This window comes from Otolemur garnettii, unplaced genomic scaffold (assembly GCF_000181295.1).
Source record: "Otolemur garnettii isolate 467f Iridium unplaced genomic scaffold, OtoGar3 scaffold00082, whole genome shotgun sequence".
Lineage (NCBI taxonomy): Eukaryota > Metazoa > Chordata > Mammalia > Primates > Galagidae > Otolemur > Otolemur garnettii.
Genome location: NW_003852477.1, coordinates 1,656,162 through 1,678,819, shown reverse-complemented (window position 1 = coordinate 1,678,819; position 22,658 = coordinate 1,656,162). Strand labels below are relative to the sequence as shown.

Genomic DNA, 22,658 nt, shown 5'->3' with positions numbered 1-22,658 from the left:
CTCTGTCTGGGAATTAAGTGAATTCCTCATGTGTTTAACAGGAAGAACAGAAGCAAAGCAAGACATCCATTTCCACTAGCAGGAAAATTATCTGAGGAGCTCTTCTATGAATCTAGAGATGGATCCCTTAAAGGAGTGGTTCTCAACCTGTGGGTTGCAACCCACAAGAACTGTATTAAAGGGCCGCAGCATTAGGAAGGTTGAGAACCACTGCCTTAAAGAAAAGTAACGCCAGAACATGGTCGTAACCCAGGATTCCCACTCCTATTTAGAAGGGAGACACTAAAAGCATTTCCAGGCAGCAAAGAAAGAAAAGCCATGTACCTATGACACAAAGAATAAACACAAGGTGAGAGGGTAGGGAGTGCAGGAGGAACAGAAGAGACCATTCCTGCAGATCTAGTTATTTTGCTATATTTCAACATTTCTCCTACTCTCAGTTTTATAGAAATGAGTCTTGTATACGAAACTCTCAACTTCTTTCTGACCAACAGAATGTCAGGTGCTACGTAAAGCAATTCTAACTTTTTCCTTTAACTAGGTTGTGAACATTTAATTTTAGGTTATCTTTTCTTCACCTACATGAGAAATTCAAAAACTTATAAATAATCCTATATGATGATCCCATCAATACTGCCCAAATATGGTGGCCACCGGCCATAGGTATGCTAAGTGTATGAAATATGGGTAATGCAACTGAATCAAATGTTTAATTTACTTTTTTAAAATGTCAGATTAACATGAGGGTACAAATGATTAGGTTACAATGTTTGCATTTATTAACCAAGGTCCCCAGTGTAGTTGTGTACCTAACTCAGGAGGTGTGCTGTATATCCTTAGGTATTGTGTCTATTAGGTGAGACCACAACAATCCCTCTTGCTCCTCTTAATTTTAATAGAAAACTGAAGTGATGTTCAATTTGTCTATTAGAGTATGTTTTCATGTACTTAGGATAACTTTGGTATGTACACATTTCAACTGTATATTTCATGAAATCAACTAATTCTGATGAAAATTTAGCATCTAAACTGGGATGTGCCAGCTTTGGAAAATATATACCAGATTTCAAATATTAGTATGAAAAATAAAGGGAAATATTGCATTAATAATATTTATATTAAGAAAAAGTTCCAATCAATAAATAAATGCATTATTTTCATAGAAGACATAATTTTATATTGATTAGGACCTAAGCAACAAAGAAAAATGCAGGTGGAGCAGGTTTGGGGGTAAGACCAGAGGTCCAGCTTTCAAAAAGTTGATTTGAAGATATTTATTGCATATCTATGGGGAAATGGACAGCAGGATATTCAAGGAGCTCAGGAGAGAAGTCTAGCCTAGAAATATAGGTTTAAGGATCACCAGCATAGACGGTATTTAAAATCAGGAAACAAGGTGAGGTCTGTATGAGGTGATTATAAATAAAAGGGCATAAAGAATTAAAGACTGAGCCGTGGAGGACTCTAACATTAAGAGGTAAAACAGAAGAAAAGGAACCAGCAAAAAAAAGGAGAAAGAACTAGCAGAGAGTTCAGTGGTAAAGCAAGAGTGTATCCTCAAGGTCTCATGATCAAACTGCATCCAGGAGGAGGGACGGGCTGGCTACATCCAAGGCCGGCTAACAGGGCAAGTATTGTAAGGACTGAGAAGGTACCATGGTATTCAAGTAAGGTAGTGGACATTAGTAATCTTGGCAGTTTCTTGTGAAGGTGAAACTGGGCTAACAATCTTCAGGGACGAGTTTAGAGAGAATGGGAGGAGAGGATTTGGAGACAGCAAGTCTAGACAGCTCCTTTTAGCAGCTTTTGTAAACAGGAAAGCAGGGAAATGAAGCCATAGCTGGCTGTAGAGGTAACTTGAAGAGGGACGGTTTCCCAGGAAAGGAGAAATAGCATGTTTGTAAGCCAATGAATTATGTGGCAGAGAGGGGGAAGTGATGGTCCACAGGATAGAGAAGAAAATCACTGAAGTGATATGCTTGAGTATTAGAAGAAGGTGGGCTCCAGAGCCAGAGTGCAGGGACAGGCTCTATGCACAATCACACACATTTCATGTTTAATCCCAGAACAAAGGGCAGCAGATGCAGACAGCTGGGCAGATGATGGTGCAGGTCTGTGGAAGTTCCCCTGAGGGCTTCAGAAAGTGCCACAGGTTGGGGACTGGAGGTCAAGTGGCCGTGAAGGAACCATGACAGTCAAAGCAAGAGAGGCAGAGGGCTGAAAGACAGATGTCAAAGAACATGATGAGAGAAACAGATTGTGAAGGGCTCGTGGTTCCAAGGAATAAAAAAGTGCAGGTTACAATAGTAGAAATAAGTGGTAGGGTCAGGTGGAGAAAACTGGAGCAGAAGAGGCAAAGAACTGAGTGTCCAGGTTGTTAGAGGAGCCTCCACATGTACAGGCAGACACTGGAGATACTGCAGGTTTAGTTCCGGACCACTGCAGTAAAGCAAGTATCACAATAAAGCAAGTCACACAATTTTTTTTTTTTTTTTTGGTTTCCTAGTGGATATAAAAGTTATATTTATACTACACTGTAGTCCATTAAGTGGGCAATAGCATTACATCTAAAATAACAATGTAAATGCCCTAATTAAGAAATACTTAATTGCTAAAAATTAGCCAGGGTCTTTTTGCTGGTGGAGGGTCTTGCCACGACATTCACATCCATGGCCACTGACTGATCAGGATGGTGGCTGCTGAAGGTTGAAGTGGCTATGGCAATTTCTTAAAATAAGACAACAGAAGTTTGCTGTGCCTGACAGCAAACTTTCTTTCAAAAAAGATTTCGCTGTAACATTTGATGCTGTTTGATAGCCTTTTATCTACAGTAGAACTTCTTTCAAAATTAGAGTCACTTCTCTCAAACCCTGCTGCTGCCTCATCAATTAAGTCTATGTAATATTTTAAATCCTTTGTTATCATTTTAACAATGCTCACCGCAGCCTCCCTAGCAGTAGGTTCCATCTCAAGAAATCACTTTCTTTGTTCATCCATTAGAAGCAACTCCTTATAATTCAAGTCTGATCATGATACTGCAGCAATTCAGTGTATCTCCAGGATCCACTTCTAATTCCAGCACTCTTGTTATTTTCACATCTACTGATACTTCCTTTACTGAAGTGTTGAACCTCTTGTAGTCACTCATGAAGGTTGAAATCAACTTCTTCCAAATTCTTATTAATGTTGATATTTTGAACCTTTCCCATGAACCCCAAATGTTCTTAAAGGTCCATACAATGGTGAATAACTTCTAGAAGGTTTTTAATTTATTTTGCCCAGATCCATCAGAGGAAGCAGTATCTACAGCAGCTAAAGCCTTATGAAATATATTTCTGTATAAAACTTGAAAGTTGAAATTACTTCTTGATCCATGGGCTGCACAGGCCTGTGTGTTAGCAGGTATGAGAACAACATTCATCCACTTGTACATTTCTGTCAGAGCTCCTGGGTGACCAGGTCCACTGTCAGTAACATTTTGGAAGAAGTCTTTTTCTTAGAATAGTAGCTCTCAATATGGGTTTAAAATATCCAGTAAACCATGTTGCAAAAATATCACACAGATCTGAAAAAGAACCATATAAAAACTACACAGGTTTTATAAATCTCATAAATATTATAATAAAAATTTGTAGATAACGGAAACTCTGTAGACAGGTTGGAAACCAGACTAGACAGAGTAAAGAAGAGAATTAGTGAATTGGTATAACCCAAAATGTAGCTCTAAGAAAGAAAGAAACACATGAAAGAGAGGTTACAGGTCACAGGAGATGTAGGAAGAAGCTCCAACATCTATCAGAATTTCAGAACAAGATAGAAGAAAAGGGGGGAGAATATTCAAAGACATATCAGCTGGGAATTTTCCAGATTACTGATTAAATATTAAGCGTCACTTGCAAGAAGCCCAGTGAATACTGCATGGGAAAATTAAAAAGGAACCCATCCCCACACATGTCCTGGTGATATTCATAAAAACAAAAGGTTCTAAAATCAGCTAGAAAGAGAAGGCAGATTATTACAAAGAAACAATAATTAGATTGTCAACTGAATTCTCAAAATTTAACAATGTATGTTGGAAGACAGGGGAATAATGTTGTCAACAAATTATATACCATGTGAAAAAAATAATAAAAAGTCTTATACGTGGTACCTGAAGTTTCAAAAAGTTTGACCTAAAATACCAGACAATATTAACATATAATTGGGTAGGGGGAGTGATCAGAGTTAAATATGAAGTCCCTGAATTGCTCAGAAGGACAGAAATGAATCTGATTCAGTTTAGATTTTATTACGGTAAATGTTTATGCTAAAATTACTAAATAATAAACATGAGAAAACAGAAGTGGAATATAAAGTCTATGAATAAGGGGAGGAGGGAAATGTAATGTGGGATTAGCAAGGGGGCCAAAATCAATATCAAAAGCAGCTACAATAACTAAGTACATAAAAAAGTAGAACAAGCAGAGAAAACAAAATAAGATGGTAATATAAATCCAAAAATACTAATAATCTTCAGTCCCCAACTCCTGGGCTGCAGATTCTCCATGGCCTGTTAGGAACCATGTGAATGAGTGAAGCTTCATCTGTATTGATAGCTGTTGGCCACTGCTGTCATCTGCCTCCTGTCTCCTCCCTCTCCTTGTCCTCCTTCCCTCATCAGTAGAAAAATTGTCTTCCATGAAACTGGTCCACAGCGCCAAGAGGGTTGGGGACTGCTGCTAACAGTAAATAAGCATAACTTTCATATTCAAACTTATAGGTTAGAAAAAATAGAGCAACTTTATGATGTTATCAATAGTTTCACAAGTGAAAAAAACACTCAGAACTATTAACAGTAAAAGGACAAGAAAAAGATAAAGCAAGCAAAGACCAACCAAAAGAAAACCAGTACAGCTCTATTAAACATGGACTTAACAATAAGGCATTACTAGATACTAAGAGGGTTGTCTCAGAATTGTAAGTACTCAAACTAAAAGCATCTAATAACATATTGCTTCAAAATATACAGAGCTAAGTTAAAAGCACAAAATGAAACTGATGAATGCATCTCTCTGTATTTCTCCCTCAATAAGTGATGAATCAAACTGCAAAACATCAGTAAAGAAAATAGAAGCTTTGAACAACACAATTAATTAGCTTAAGGTAATGGACAGATATTAATTACTATAAATAATAACCTTCTTTTGAAGAAACCATGGGACATTTGTGAAGAATGACAATGGACCAGGCCATAGAACAAGTGTCAACAAATTGCAAAATAAATAAATGAAAATAAATTTCAAAGAACCGGAATTATGAAGACCATATTCTCTGATCATTGTATATTAAAACAGAAAAAAATGCTAAAAAGTTCTAGAAAAAAATCAGTAAGTCATAAATCAAATAAGAAGTCATAATGAAAATCTTAAAAACTTACCTGCGAACAATAACAAAAAACACTAGACTATATCAAAACTTGAGAGATGTAAATTAGAGAAAAATGTATAGTCCTAAATGCATATATAGGAAAGAAGAAAGGCTCTATGTTAATGAGTTAATCACGTAAATTTAAGAGATTAGGAAAACAAACACAAAGAAGTAGAAGGAAAGAAATAGGAAAGGTGAGAACAGAGATTAATACATGGAAAAGAATGACACAATGGAGAAGAGAAAACCAAAAGCTGGTTCTTTGAAAAATCTGAAAAGAACCTGTGACAACTCTGGAGAGAGGAAGAGAGGGAAGGCACCAAGCTGGGGGTAGGAATTGCTGGCTACCTCTGCAGACTCCCTTACCCCACAGCTGCTAGAAGGGACCTGGGAGTCACGCTCCAACAGGCGCCCTCACCCTGGAAAGGCGGTCTTGCCTGAGCACACAGGGCACCTCACTATGCCTCCTCCCACATGCCCTCACTTGATCTTACTTCTTCTGACAACGTTTCTACATTTTTGGAAGCAATTTTAAACATATAGATTTGCCAAAAGCAGTCTTTGGTTTCTTGTTATCTTTGTTGCTTTTGGACCTTTTACAGGTCAGGCATCGCCATCCACCGCTGGCAGCAGCCTCAGAAAGAGGAACCCAAGCAGAAAGTGGTTGGTGGTAGCGGCCATGGGAAGAACAAGCACCAGGTGTACCCAGAAACTGTGGTAGGAAGGATTCAGACAAGGGAGCACAAGGGAGCATTTAAAGTGTCTCCACAGCACTATCGTGCCAGACTGCAAGCTCTGCAGTGCTGGGAGAGCCACCTGACATCCACTAGACCACAGAGCTGAAAAATCGATGGGAGGCTTTCTAAAAGGCTTTGAACAGGGATGCAATTAAAACAGCAATTCTGATTTTTCTTCTAATTAGCTGTAAAGGAAAGAGATTAATCTCAAATAATCTGGTTATATGTCATTCTGGTAAATCAAAATCCCTAATGACTAATAGTTTTTCCAAAGAAGCAAAACAACGAGACCACATTTATGTAACACAAACATAAAAGCAGCACCTGCCATATTTTCTGAGGCTGGAGCTACATGAAGTAAAATGATGCAGGAGACACAGGTTTTCAAGAGGAAGTCAGGACAAAGTTTGGTGCTAGAAGCACTGTTACACAGATGGGGCTATCTTCAGGAAAAAAAAAAACATAAAGTAAAAAAGCTTGTGTTATTTTTCTGTCATCCAATGATTCCAAAGAATTCTGTTTTCTAGGTTTCTAAGCCTAAAAAATGAACCTGCCTAGAAAATGACACTATACAGTTTGAGATAGTTACATTTTACACCAAAAAGAGGAAACTTACAGCAGGACATTGTTATCTGAGCTACCAGGATTCAGTGACAGATTATTTGAGGACTTTGGCAAATAGCCACATTAGCTCCTGAGGCCACCAGCACGCTGTGCTGAGATTAAATTGTCAGCCCACAGCATGGATGTGTGCATCCCAGCTGCAGATCTCTGTGGTATTACCCTGTAAATCACAGCCACAAAATGACATTCCATAGAATGTTTTTCTTGCCTCAGCTTATGATATATAAATATATACAGAACACTAAACTTATAGTTACCAACGGAAGGTGATGGTTGAATAAAAAACCCTGAAAAAACAGTTTTCTAAAAGCTTTTAGGCATACAGTTTCTAAAAGCTCTTTTTACTCTCCTTACAGAAATGCAGAATTCATTCTCAGGGTAAGTGCGAAGGGGGTGAAGTTTCTTTTACTAAAGCACCCAGCCTGTCTCCCAATCAAGTCCACCCCTCAATCTTTTCCTCACTAACCCTCTGGGGTTTCATGCTGTTCTAGTCTTCCAGTTGCCAGCAATTGATCATATAAACTCATCGTATTTGTTAATGGCAGTGTTATGGTAGAATCATCCCAACCAAGGCTTTCTAAATTTTAAAAGAAGAGGTTAAAAAGAATGATTGTCCAACAGTAGGATCCACACCACGGGGTGGGTGAGGTAGGGGCAATCTGGAGAGAGGTGCTTTCCTGGTTCTCTACCTCTCACAGTCTGCCCTGATTAAAGGTACTACTAAATAGCCCACCACTTAAACTCTTACCAATTCTCCCAAACTAGGTAAATATTTGCATGATGTTTGTGATTTATATTTATATACAATCACTACAAGATTCAGGATTCAAAATGAAAAGATCAAAAAACTCTGAATTTTCTAAATGAACTGTAGGATGTTTATACATACACACACAAATACATACATATATTTTTTTCCTTCCACATCTTTCTTCTCTCTTCTCTAATGTTAGTTCCTTAATGAGACATGTAGAGACAGATACTATCTGTCTACATTGCTATAGGAGTTTAAATGAGTATGGCCACTTTGGGGAGCAACTCAGCATCACACGATCAAACTCAACATTTATGTAAAATAAGACCCAGGAATTCCACTTCTAGGCACATGTCCTCAAAATTTTCCTAGGTCTTTGTACATAAACAAATTTCAAAGACATTTACTGAACATACCTTAAAAATAGCCAAAAAGTAAATATAGAAATAATCTATAATCCATCATAGAGAAAAAGGTTAATATTTATGATATGTTTATATGGTGGAATGGTATTTAGCATTTTAAAATGTGAATATGATCTGAGCTTAACAATCTGGTAGTTCTTTCAAAAACACTGAGTGATAAATGCAGGTTACAGAATACAGGGGGTGTAAGAGAGACCACCTCTGTGGACAACTCCATACTGAAGTCAGCTATGAAAAGAAAATAAACATGCAGATATACTCAGCCTCACTAGTAAAGAAAAAGAGTAAAAAGCAAGATTCTGGGATCTTTCTTGTTTAAGAAACTGGCAATGTGAAAGAAAAATCATATTTACTTCTGTATCAATGGCAAGGCATCAGGATTTGGCACATTTTAACACTACTGATGGCAAAATGAATTATTATATGGTTTCCTGAAGAGTCATTTGAAAATATATACCAAAGACTAAAGAAAAGCAAACAAATTTTGACAATGTAACTCATTCCAAGAAAAATAAAGAATGTATACGAAGATGAAATTACAATAAAAAATCTAAAGTGCCTAATGTCAAAGAATGGTTTTGCCAAATAAATTACAGTACACAAAGTAAACAGATAATGAGGAGGATAAAAATAGTGACACAGAAAAATAATTAATGGCATTAAAGTTGCTCATATGTCATTAAATTTAAAGAAGCATCACCTTATTTTTGTTTTACAAATCATATTTGTATGTTCGTTACTAAAGGATACTCATCGTCAGAAAAAGAGTCACTTAAAGTGAGTCCATGTGAAGTTTCACAGTTACGTAATGGGAAACAAAAAGGTTTGGCAATGTATTTTAGGAAAATGAAAGAGAAAATATATTTTATTTGATATTTTACCAAATTTTAATATAACCTAAGAACTTCACACTAGTTCTTAGAACTGTACTACCCAATACAAAATAGGCTGGGCCACATGTGGCTTCTGAACACTCAAAATGTGGTAATACATTAAAATGTGTTGTAGTTATAAATACCATATACACCAGATTCCAAAGACTTTGTATAGAAAAAAAGAATGTCAAATATTGCTTTAAAAATTCTCTATTGATTATATCTTGAAATGTATTCAAATTAGATTAAATTATGTTACTAAAGTTAAGTTTTACTTTTTCTTTTTACTTTTTTTAACATGCCCACTAGAAGACTTTAAACCATGTGTGTTCCTAGTATTATATTTCTATTAGAAAGCGCTAGCTTAGAACAAATCAACTTTTCATATTTGGGGAATAATTCTCTAAAGCTAGCTTCCAGAAGAACGCAAAACATCATTTAATAAGCATTTGACATTTTTGACAACCTTAGGAAGAGCACCATTTTATGCAAAATTATTTGAGGATGGATATCAGAAGAATTTCTTCCTATTTTGTCCTACAATTTATTTTCTTCTGAAGCATGTCCTCTCCCTGTTACTGTTTATCTTTTTCAATCCTTACCAAGTTTAGGCTTCCAGCAACCCATTTGTTCAACAATGAGCATGTACTTTCCTGTGAATCATCCACTCAGTTTTATCAACTTCACCAAGGCCTCCATCTTTTGCAAGATTCGAAATTCTCCTCTACAATGGATTTGCGCTATCATGTCCAATAAAATTCTATATGATAGAATAGAATAGAACTGACCCATAGAGAAAATGATGTTTAAGTAGTTGTATACCCATTAATGTTATGTTGCGGCATCAGAATGGAGACTAACATATACGTGGACAGTTTATTAGTGAATGTCTTTATGTAGGCTCATAACTAGTGAGATTCAGAAAATGAAATTTGTAAAGGTCTTTATTTATATACACAATATCAAATGACCTCTCGGGGAAAATACACAAAAATCTCAAAAGTGACTGAGCAGTGGAAATAAAGGTGATTTTTATTTTCTTCTTTCTGTTTGCCTGCATTTCTACAATTAGTATGTTTTATACTAACACATTGACTTTGGTTAAATTTAATTTCAAATGTCAGGTCAAATCTCACATCTTCCAAGAGCTACTCCCTTTGGATAAATCTTGCCTTCGGGGAAGTCCCCTCTTCAGGACTCCAAATCAATGTGCATTGATAATTTATTACAAACTGCATTGTGTAATTATGATAACAATTAACATTTACGTGCCAGGCACTATTCAGATTGCTTCATATTTACTAGCCCTTGTAAACCCTTCATTCAGTCTGATCTTTGCTCAAGTCATTGATCCTCCAGTGGGAGGAGGTAAAATACCTCTGTGGAAGGGGAGTTCACTCTCAGGCTAGTGTGTCAATACAATTTGAAAAGCAAATTCAATATTAAAACACAATTTTATGCTTGGAAATACATGTATATATAATGTTCTTATAATACAAACTTTGGGAGGAAAACTCAAAATGGATTGATATATTTAATGACAATTGAACTTTAATAGATCAAAGATGCGGTAAAGGAATTTGATAAAATTTAACACGAGCATTATTTGAAAAGCACGCTATTAGAATACAGAAGTATAAAATCTCTTAATATTAAACACTATCTGCTCCAAGCCTAAAGCAATCATCACACTCTTAGTGAATATCTGAAAGCATTATGAACATCAGACAGACACCAGACAAGGAGGTCCTCTAGAAACACTACTATTCAGCATGATGCCAGAGGATCTAGGCAGTGAAATATGCCAAGGAAAAGACATAAACAATTTTAAATCATAAGAAACAAAATCACCATTATTTGTGCTACGTATAGTTTTCTACAAACTATCCAGGAATCTACAAACCAACAAAGATACAATGTAGAAAAATAATATATGGGGCCGGCTCCTGTGGCTCAAAGGAGTAGGGCGCCAGTCCCATATGCCAGAGGTGGTGGGTTCAAACCCAGCCCTGGCTAAAAACTGCAAATAAAATAAAATAAAATAATATATGAAAAGTCAACCCTATGAGTATACACTGGCAATAACCAATTTAAAAAATGTGGCTGGAGAGAAAAAGATCCCCTTAACAAAAGCAATACAACCAGTAAACAACTAATAAAGAGAAGAATAAAATTGGTAGATACATAGAATTATACCAATAAAAAGGAATAAAGCAATGATACATACTACAACACAGATAAACCCTAAAACCATCATGCTAAGTAAAAGCAACCAGACCCCAAATCCACATACTGTATTAATGTATGATTCCATTTATATGAAATGTACAGAATGAGAAAATTTATTGAGATAGTAAGTAGACTGATAGCCACGTAGGGCTGGATGTGGCAGAGAGGAATGGAGAAATGATTATTAATGGGTAGAGGGTTTCTTCTGCAGTGTTCAAAAATGTACTAAAATTAGATTGTGTTGATGATCCACACCCTGTGAATTTACTAAAATACACCGAATTATGCACTTTAAGTCGGTGAATTGTATGGTAGCTGTTGCATACCTCAATGGAGCTACTAAGTTAAAAATAAGAAAAACTTGTAAGGTACCTAATACAAGTTTCAGATATTTATGGAGAATTTTATAAAGTTTATAGTATGACCAGAAAAAAAAAAGACATATAGAGATAGACATGTCCATGAATGAGGTCTATCAACAGTGAAAAGATGTAAATTCTTCTTCAATTAATATTGTAGATTCAATGTAAATGATAATAAGAATTTTTATAGGAAAAGAGAGACTCTACAATTTATGTTGAAGCCTAAAGTATCAAAAATAGCCAAGGTAGATTCTACATAAATGGGGCAAGAAGGGAGGATTAAATATAAAGCTTTAATAATTAAAAGAAATTATATTAGCTCTGGAATCACAAAAAAAATTAATAGAACAGAGACAGATTCAAGAACATAGCAAAAATCAGCATATGACAGAGATGGCAACAAAATAAATGAGAAAATAATAAACCAGTTTCTAAATGATAGTGGAACTGATGGTTTTCAACATAGAAAACAAACCCCTTCCTCATACAATACAGAAGTATACATTCTGATGAGTTCAAAGACCTCACTATGAAAAACAAAACTTTTCTAGCATTAAAAATGTCAAGAACAGAAGAGAAAACTTGAAAACCAAAATATATTTAAAAGATAATCTTTTATCCATGCTTATCAGATTAACCCAAATAAAAAACATTTTATTAACACTAGTCGCCATCCAAGATAAAGGGATTCAAGGAATTCCAAGCCTGTACAGTGGCAGAGCAATCTATAAAACCTAGGAGAGCTAAAGTAAAGATGGATGTTGATGTAATCATATCTAGCACTACCCAGGTCGTCGACTTCTGGGAATATATACCCTAGTCACACTTTTTTTGTACATGTCAACAAGATCTTATCAAGGATATTCCCTACAGTATTTTTTTATAACAGCAAAAGGTAGAAGCATCATATTGTCCACCAATGGGAAACATTTAAGTTATGATGTATTAAACAAAAGAATATTACAAATTTACAAAAATGACTCAACTAGAGCTACAATGATCAACATGTTATCAATACATGTAAAAAAATGTTAGGTGAAAAAAGCACAAAAAGAGATAAGACAGGCCTCCATTATATACAATTTTAAACACAAAGTAAAAACTACACACTCTGATGGGCACACACTCAGTCCCAGCATTACAGGTTGCATGGACCTGACCTCAAGTTCTTCAACTTCACTGCCTGGATTTCCCTCTCCCTTATAAGAAAATGTTCTATTTCCAGCAATCCTATAATTAAACTTAAGTGGCTACTCCATGTAAACTACTAGGTGCCAGAGAAGACAAAAGAATTATGCAAATCTCCTCTGTCCACCCTGCAGCAGGGTACACTCAGCTAGGGAATTTATCTCAGAGACTTGATGGTTCCTAATCCTGACTCTAGCTGCATATTATGTAAACTTAGAAAGACAACCTAATTTTCAAGACTTGGTTCCTTCATCAATAAAATGAGAAAGCCACCCTCTTCCTACTGTGAAGAGTAAATAAATATATGTATAATATCCAGCACATGTCACATACTCGACATTCCTGGTGATACAGACACAGCAGCCAAGAGAATACAATCTTCTAAACCAAAAGGTAATGGATAGGAGGGCATAAGAAGGCCAGCTTAGTGTGCTGCACACCTACATACCCCATCCCTACCTCCCTCACATAATTTACCTCCACCCTATGGGATGTTGGGACATTACATTTCTTCCAGCAATAGTAGTGTGGCTACAGCCAGGTCTATTTATTCTTCCAAATTGATAAGAGATAGTACTCTGTGAAAAGAGCTACCTACATCAGGAAAGAGAACGTCCCTGAAACCTCTGGAGGATTCTGAGGTCAAAGGATCATTATCCACCTATGATTGCTTCTCAGTTGACCCTCTTTTTTTTTTTTTTTTTTTTGCAGTTTTTGTATAGGGGACCAGCACCCTACTCCTCTGAGCCACAGGCATTACCCTCAGTTGACCCTCTTTAAAATCCCAAGAACATACCACCTTAGCTCCATATGATGATGAGGGAAAGGGAACAGCATCTCAACTCTACCCCTCCAACGCACATCCACCCCCAATTCCCTGAACCATCTTTCAAAGATCTGGAATAGAGTTCTATCCATGGATTTTGTAATAGAGGCCAGAGTGTGGGGCTTATCTGCCTGATGCTGGAAAACAGCATTTGGAAATCACATTTGGAGATACTGAGCTGTAGGATTTTATTCCTGGAGTTTCTTTCTTTTTTCTTTTTAATTAAAAAATTTAAATTGTGCTAGGTAGAATGTGTTCCAAAATTTCTGATAAAAAATTTTGCTTTTAATTTTCTTTTGTATTAAGCTGGATGGATGTGGAACACATTATCCTTAGTAAAGCATCACAAGAATGCAGAAACAAGAATCCTATGTACTCAATTCCAATATGAGGACAATTAAGGTCCTGGAATTTCTTTCTGAGGGCTTGGGAAAGGAAGGTAGCAATTTCAGTTCTCCAGCCAATGTGGCGCCACCATGTGGCACTGTACAAATAGTTCATAAAACACTGGGCTTTGAAATTCTGTGATTCTCCACCAGAATTTTTAACTTTCAAAATATTTCCTTTTTAATGTTTTAAATAGAATTCACTCATCTTTCTTATTCATCTATATTTCAATGTCATACTATTTCATATTTGAATTATTCAAATTCACTCTAAGAAAAAGTTCTTTCGGAAATAAACTGGCCTCCATTTATCAATGGCAACACTGTTATATCTGTGGTTGGGTTTGTTATTCCACCAAAGAATGATGATCAGGGCTTGGTGGGACAATCAATTCACTCCCTGCCCAGATCTTAAAGCCAAATTCTTCCTTCGTTTTCTGTACTGGCTTAAGTATAACTACTCTTGGTTTGCATTCATACAAAGGGGCAGGGGGGAGAGTAAGAAAATCAAGAAGTCGCAATTTAGCTTGGGGACTAAAATGATAAAATAATAGTAGTAATAAAAAGTAAAATTTTTCTTATAAAACTAAACAAGATGAGGGCTGCCCTTGAGGGAATAGTGCCCATAGGAGTCATGGGGAGATCAGAAATATTCTAGGTCTTAATGAAGGCACTGGTTACACAAGGGTGTTCAGTTTATGAAAATATATTGAACATACAATTCAGAACTATTGCTTTCTGTTATCCTATTTCAATATAACATCAAGACAAATTCACCAAGTTCTGAATCAGTCATCCCTCTTTAACTTGCCTTTGAGACAAAAGGCTGCAAACTGGGAAGGCAAAAACAGAAGGATGCACCTTTTCAGCCAGTAAGAACCCCTCTGGGCAGGGAGGAAGGAGACGGAACACAGTCCACATTACTTCTAGTTTAAATTGCTGAGTATGGCTAACACTTTGCCTTCTCAAAAAAACGAACAAAACCTGGAGCCAGATAAACTCCCTCTTCCCCTACTACACACACTGACAAATGAAACCCAGACTGCAAAAAGAACTCTGCCACAAGGAGATACACACTATCTCCTCAGTAACCACACACACACACAGTCTCCCACCCCCAACCCCCGGAGAGAATCTCCAGACTCTCAGAGACATCCTGAAGATTGGGGTAAGGAAGGGGATAGGGTAATCAGAAGAGATGCAATTGCCATCACCAGGAAGAAATTATTTCCAGGAAGATGGAAAACAGTATGTTCAAAGTCTCAGCAAACTAAAATTCTCTTAGAAAGAGGATTTTGAGATATGCAAATAGGGTCCCACGTGTTCTTTAAATCGCCTCCATTTCTTCACTTTGAATCATTTTCCTTCTACTTTTTAATATAACTCCATTGCATCTATCATATCTTCAGAACCCAAGACTTTAGGAAGATTGAAAGGCAGAGTTGTTCCATTTTATAAATGAAAAAGTTGAGTCTCAAACACTCATGCCAATCGTCACAAAACTATCTAAGCAGTCATCTCATCACTGAGTTTCAGAGTTGAGGGACAGGGTGATGATGGCAAAAGAGGATAGCTCTCTCCTCCCAAAGCTCTGAGAACAACCCACAACCCCACAAACAGCCCTACAAGAGTTGCCTTAAAGAATCTGGAGTAAAGGAATCTCATGAGGACATTTACCTGGATCTGGAGTAAAGGAATCTCGTGAGGACATTTACCTGGAACTCGGCCCCTTCCTCCCCTGGGAAAGAGTCAAGCAAATCAACAAATCTAGATCAAAGGCTTGGGGGAGGAGGGCGGGAGGGTAGGAATGAGGCCAGACTCAGGTGTTTCCTAGGAGCAGATGGGAGCCAACGTTAGCATAACCAACCCCACAGCATACTGCTTTTCTTAGGAAGTCCCCTAGGCCCACACTGTGTGCATTTAAGAGTCTTTAGTATACATACTTATCCTCGGGGACAGGGCTTATCTGACAGAAGGAAACAGAGCAAAACGGATCTTAGAGCAGCAGGCACCTAGCAAATTCTCCTACTCTGCTAATTAGTAAATTAAGTGATGATAAACGGAGTGCTCCAAATTCCTCAGGTCCTAGGGTTCCCCCACTGAATAGCTCCGCTCCACGCTCACCTAGAAGGTCCTCCGCAGTTAACCCCCAAACCTCTGTAAAGCACCTTGAAATCTGCTCTCTCTCATGAAGCCTGGCGGCTCTGACAGAAGGAGTATGAGGAAGAGACCGGAATGAAGCTGAAGTGACCTCCCGCCCCTACCCTCAACAGCGCGCTCCTCCCCCGACAGCCCGGGGGCCAGGGCCAGACGCAATGGACCCGGGTTCTAACTCTGTGCACCGACCATGACCTTGAACGAGTCTCTAATCAGCTCCATTTTGCAGAAATTAAGAGTTCCAAAGTATCAAGACCGCTCTGCTGGGCTGCTGCAGGGCGCTTACCAGATGGTTTAAGTAAGGCTTCCCGCCGCTGCGCCGGTAGCGCAGTAGGTACGCGGTGAACCGCAGCCCAAGCGCTACGTGGCCAGCCCGGATCGGAAAACGAGAGGGAAACGCAGAGGCTAGCTCCCGCCCAGAGAGCTAGAGAAAGAGGCGGTTCCGACTCTGCGACGATCCTCGAGCAAGTTCAAGTCACCTACACGCGCGCGCGTTCACACACACACGCCCCTCCGCAAAGGAGGACTGGTCATTACCGACGTCCCTAGTTCAGGACGCGCACGGAGTGCGGGGAAAGGTGAGACATCTCCACACACCCACCTCCGAAGTTGGTGCAACGTGAGGAGGAGAGTGGCATAAAGCTCCGGGAGGGAAGAGGAGAAGACGATACTTACACGGGGTGGCCAGCCTGGAGGAGGTCTGCAGCCAGGGTCATCGATGGCGGCCCGGCTCAAGCCGCTGCTCCTCAGAACGCCCGGGGCACCTGCCGCAGCGCAGGGCGAGGATTAGAAGGCTGCGGGCAGTGAAGCAGACGCGCCGGTCGGTCTGCGCGCTGGAGCTGGGCTGCAGCGCGGCGGGGACTCGGCCGCCAGAACCGCAGCCGCAGCAAGAGCTCGGCAGCCGGCAGGAGGCGGGAGAGCGGCGGCGGCGGCAGAGGCTGCGAGGGAGGCGCCCGCGCCGCAGGCAGCCCAGGCCAGGCTGGCCGCAGCCGCCGACACCTGCTGGCCCGGCCCGCGGCCAATCAGAACCGCCGAGAGCGGGGGAGCGTGCGGAGGCGGGGCGGGAGCGCGTGCTGGGCGCCCGGCGGGAGGGGCGGCGTGCGATGGCGCCTGCGCCAGGGCAGGGGGCGCCCGCCCGGCCGGTTCCTCTGGAGCACCCCGGGCGCGCGGGCGGCACGCGCCGGGAGGGGCGGGGCGCATTGGGAGGAGGCGGGACCCGGCTGCGCGCGCTCGGGGCGGGGACCCGCGCCCCTCCTGGGGTTCTACCCCGCGGCGCAGTGCAGTGCTGGTTCCGCAGCCCGGGACCCCCAACGCCACAGCTGTGATTTCAGGTCGTTCTCAGATTTGAAGTAAGCCTTTTCCTGTCCTCTGCCTCTGAGCTTTAGAGGCCAGGACCCTCCCAACTGTGAAGCGGTGGGTCACCCGAATCCGGGGCCTGCCTAGTTCTAAGAACACCGCGGTCCGCGGCCCGGAGCCTCGCCAAAGCTGGCACGGCGTTTCTTTACTGACAGCTCTTCTTCACTTCACTGGGTATTTAAATTCACTGTGGTGACCCTGACCTGGACTCCTGTAATTCTCCCATGAATTTACTGTGCTGGCCACGCTCATTCATTCAAAACACATAATCAGGCTTCGCGCTTGGTTCAGGGAGCTGTCCGGGCTATCGCGCACCTAATCTTCCGAACCCACCACTGCCGCGTAAGGGAGCCCGCGCTGTCAGAAGGACGCCCCAAAACTGCTGCAAGTGAGGAACGCATTACATTCCGGCTCATGCCATGAGTTCCCAGTCCAGGAATGTCAGCGAGTTGAAAGGTTTCACTTAAAGCCAAGGCTTCATTGCGCCTTTGCATCCATTAAGCAGAGGACCAGGAATCTACCTAAGACCCACAGTCTCAACCCCAGCAACTGGGGGAGAAAACATATCGTCAATTTTACGTGCAACGTGGAAGTCACTCCATGAAAATAAAGCGTTTGTGGAACCACATTGGCGATTTTCTAAATCCCTGGGCATCCTCTCAGGAGGAGGGGGGGCGGTGTTGAGGTTGTTCTCTCTGGGTGAATTTGCGCAGAAGAAATAAATCGTTCATTTTCAGATCACTCCGCAGCAGAAAAATCAAACAAAAAATAAAAAACCTTTGAGAGGGGAACTCAGAAAGTAATGAGTTTAATTTCTCTACAGATCTAATTTCTTCCCTTAAAGGGATTTTAATGTCTACAAGCTGATAAAGTGGAAGAAAGTTTGTTGCTTCTATTTTATTTACATTCAATTTAAATTCCAGTTGTCTATGTTGAATGCTTCAACATGGAACAAAATTCAAGAAGTACAAATAGACAAGGCACAGTGGCTCTCGCCCGTAATCTTAGCATGCTAGGAGCCCAAGGCAGATGGATCGCTTGAGCTCAGGAGTTGGGAGACCAGCCTGAGCAAGAGCGAGACTCCCTCTCTAAAAAGAAAACTAGCCGGGCATTGTAGCCAGTGCCTGTAGTCCCAGCTACTGGGAAGCTGAGACCAGGGCATTGCTTGAGCCATCCGGAGAGTTTAAGGTTGTTGTGAGCTGTGACGTTAGGGCACAGTACCCAGGGTGAGAAAGTGAGACTCTGTCTCAGAAAAAAAAAAAAAAAAAAAAAGTACCAATAGAACCGCAGTTAGGAAGCTTCCCTCCCACCCTTGTTTCCCAAAGTGTCAATTCCTCCCCTAGGAGGCAACAAATGTACACCCTCCTAGAGAAAATCTACATACACACAATCAAACACATTTGTTAAATGTTCTTATTTTTACTTTTTGAGTACAAAATGGTGACATTTGTTATACAAACTATGCATGATGTTCTACACCTTAATCTTTTCACTTCATAAGATATCATAATTTCATATCATTATAAAAACAAAATTTCTTGTTCTTTTACAGTTAAATAGTATTCGATTAAACAAGACATATGTCGTAATTTATATCAGAGGCCCCAATTATGGTCATTTAGATAGTCTCCCATCTATCATTATTACTAACAGTGCTGCAATGAGTAACTTTGTTCTTACATAGCGGTATATGTGGGTGTACATATGAAGAATAAATCCGTAGAACTGGAGTCATGGGGTCAAAAGTAATATGAATTTATAATTTGGATAATCTCAAATGCCCTTCACAGAGATGTGAACTCTTGACCTCGCACAAGGTCTGAGATTGGCTATTTACATACACACACCCCTGGGAGTTCTGAGCCTGTTTGCCCTCAGATCCTTTCCCAGAACTTCCTGCTGTGCTTTGTGGGGCTGACTTTTACAGGCTGCACTTCCCAGATTCCTGGCTTCTTGCTGCTCTGGCCAATGGGATGCAGCAATAGGAGAATGGAAGGAGAGAGGGAGAGAGAAGCCTCTTCTCCCGGGTGTGGGCATGGAAAGGATGTCCAGGGCAACTGCTGCTTCTCTTGGGTGACTCCAAGTCCTGTAGGACAGACTTACTATGTACCCAGCTCCCTGGGCTCTGGCAATACCCCTTCCTTCTTTTGTCCCTGGGGCCTAGAAGTGGCAGAGTATTCCACAGTTGCTCATCTCCAGGGGCATCACTGTTTTCTGGGAGCATCTTAGCCTCTCACATTATCTGTGAAAACAACTCCATGTTTTAAATTCCCTCGATTTTAAATACTCCAAGTTGTTTTTGCTTTTCTAGTTGTACCCTGACTGATCACACTCCTCTGCTCAGCATGTAAACCAACTTTCTGATCTTTGTTAATCTGAGAGGAGAAAATGGACGCAGTAGTTTGATTTGCATTGATCTTGTTAAAAGTGAGGTAGAATGTTTTTACATATGATTAAGAGCCATTTCTATTTCCTTTTCATTTTAAATTTGTGTTCATATCTTTTGCCCATCTTTTTGTGTTTACTTTTATCAGACCAATGGATTCATAATGGAGAAACAAAGTCCTACCAGTGAAACATTTCGTGAAAGAACTTATGTCAAACTAAGTTTTCAAAAAGATTTTACTTAGGGAGCCCTGTCCAGTCAAAAACCAGCCATAAAGCCTGTTAATTGCTGTAAAGGAGAGAAAAATAATAGAGTAAGAGTGTTCAAAGGTTAATAATCTACCTGTACAGACAAAATAAATTTATGTTCCATGATGTTCCTTCTTTTGCATTGTTGTAATCAATAAGCACAAATTATAATAACACGCCAAATGGCCTTTTCCCTAAACAATGTATCATGTAGTCATTCCCAATTGTTACAAAGAGAGTTTCCTTCTCTCCCTCCCTCCTTTCCTCCCTTCCTTTCTTCTTTCTTTTCTTCCTTCCATTCTTCTTTTGTTTCTTTCTTTTTTCTTCCTTCTTTCCTCCCTTCCTTCCTTTCAGTTGTATTACAATTCACTGAATGGAATCTGCCATAATTTATGTAAGAGGTCCCAAGAACTCTTAGTTGTAAGTGACCAAAACCCAACTCTAAAGACTTGGCTGTAAAAAGAAATATATAGGCTCACTTAAATGCAAGGTCTAAATGTAGGTCTGCCTATAGATATATCTGAATTATGGGATTCAGGTGATATCAGTAGAACCAGGACTACAGTCTCTCTCTCTCTCCACCTCTGCTGTCTGTCCTTCCCTGTGGATTTCATTGTTTAACTGACCTATTTCATGTGCTGGCATCTGATAGCTCCAGGATTACCTTCTCCTCAGTAGTCAGGATTCAAGAATGAGGCAAGTCTTCTTTTTCCTAGAATGTACACTAATTTACCCAAGGAAACTCTTTTGACCCACTTCAGTCATGAGTCTAGGACTAGGGTGTTCTGATTGTTGGTGGGTAAGCAAGGGTGGTGAGATAGGCACAGTGGATGAAGTAAATTAGCTAAAAAGCTTACCCTGGTTTGTATATGCTTTCCCACATGTATTTCCTGACTGGTAAGCCACTCAGAAACACTCATGTTCATTTTTGTCCAGACCTAGGAAAGACCTCAAGTGGATCCCAGGGTAAATGTTTGACTGGAGAATGTCAAAGGGTTATTTTCCATTTATGCACATGTTCTCAAAGCTGACTAAATATGTAAATCCACCTCTTTACAAACTCTCAGAATCAAAGTCCCAACATCTTACCTAAGCCATAAACATTTTAGAAGAAAGACAAATACAGAATGGTTAAATGATTTGAGCAAGGTAGCAGATAAGACAGGAAGAAAGTACAGACAGAAATCTAAAGAAATGAATGAAGAAGAGTCCAGTTTCCTATTCGAGTTCCTTTAGGTCAGATCCAACCTTATTTCTTCACCAGGTCTACTATTGATTTCTTTTTAATGTGCTCTGTGAAAGGTTTGGCATTTGACAAAGATTTAGATAACAATGTGCCTGGCACAAGATGACCTAAAATGCCACCTCCTCAATTACCCTACCCAAACGGTCATCCAGTGACAGGTTGCTGAATTCCAGCCCTCTCCATCCCCTCATGACTCACAAGCAGCACTTGTTTTCCATTTTCTGCATGGTCTTGATTGCTGTAAGAGTTTTAATGGATTCTTCCCTTATCAAAAAGAACTCTTTGACATTTGTGTGCACAAGGAACTGCATCACATCTTCTTTGAAAAGGCAAATCAGACAGCTCATTTCTTAGCCAGAAGATTGATGAGTTTATACTGGCAGGAAGAGGGCATATCTCAGGAGGATTCTGGGTAAAATTAAAAAAGCATCAATCACAAGACTAGATTGCCACTCTGAGCTCACCACTTCCTGGCTGTGTGACCTTAGGTAAGTTACTTAACTAAGCTGAATTCTAGGTTCCCTGAATGAAATATGGGAATGAAATATGGCATAATTCTCTCTACCATCCTGTATGATTATATTAATTGACTTTGTGCATAATGAGATTTACTATATGTTAGTTATCTAAAAATCATCATTTTAACCTGGAAAATGAGTTTATAAAGGAATTTTCTATGCCATTAGAATTTTCTATGCCTTTTATTTATTTATTTATTTATTGGGGGGGTACATAAGTGGTGAAATAAAACCTTCACTTAACTACTTCTTTATCAGCCCAAAATGTATCTTCACCTCTTCCATGCCGCTTAGCCCTCACTGTGTAGGATTAGTTATTTGGGTTCATCTCCAATCTTCTCTACTAGACTGAAGTTGTGCTGAAGTTAGAGCCATGCCACACCTTTGATTTCTAGAGAGTGCCTGGAAAATTATCATGACAAGTTATAGATTTTCAACATTTGTTAAATAAAAGTAAGTGAAAAAATGTATAAATTGGAATAAAATATTTGTTCTTTGGAAGACCCTATTAAGAAAACAGAAAGAAAAAATTACACACCAGAAGAAACTGTTTTCATATCACATGCCTGACATTGGACTTGTATCTAGGATATATAAAGAATGTTTAACATTCAAGAGCAAAATATACAATAAAACAAACAAGAAACCATGACATCCAATTAGAAGATAGGCAAAAAAAAAAAAAAAGAAAAACATAAAGAGCTACTTCACCAAAACGTGTGTACAGCTGACAAACAAGCACATGAGGAGATGTGCAGCATCATTAGCCATCAGGAAATACAAATTAGAAATACAATGTCATATCACTATACACCTATCAGAACAGGTGGAAAAAAATAGTGACAACCCCAACGCTGGTGAGGAGGCGGAGAAGTGTGTCAGTATATTGCTGGTGAGAATGTAAAATAGTTTCACCATTTCTTTTTTTTTTTTTT

General features: G+C 39.5%; 1 protein-coding gene across 3 annotated transcripts in view; it reads right to left on the bottom strand.

Moving 5' to 3' along the window:
• The window catches only part of MYRIP (myosin VIIA and Rab interacting protein), a 372,103-nt gene extending 355,201 nt beyond the window's left edge, over positions 1 to 16,902 (bottom strand). For all 3 annotated transcript variants that reach the window (XM_003794483.2, XM_012808014.1, XM_012808015.1), the window contains exon 1: positions 16,645 to 16,902. The gene's annotated coding sequence lies outside the window, so the exon portion shown is untranslated. The remainder of the gene's footprint in view (positions 1 to 16,644) is intronic.
• Positions 16,903 to 22,658: the final 5,756 nt, after the last annotated feature.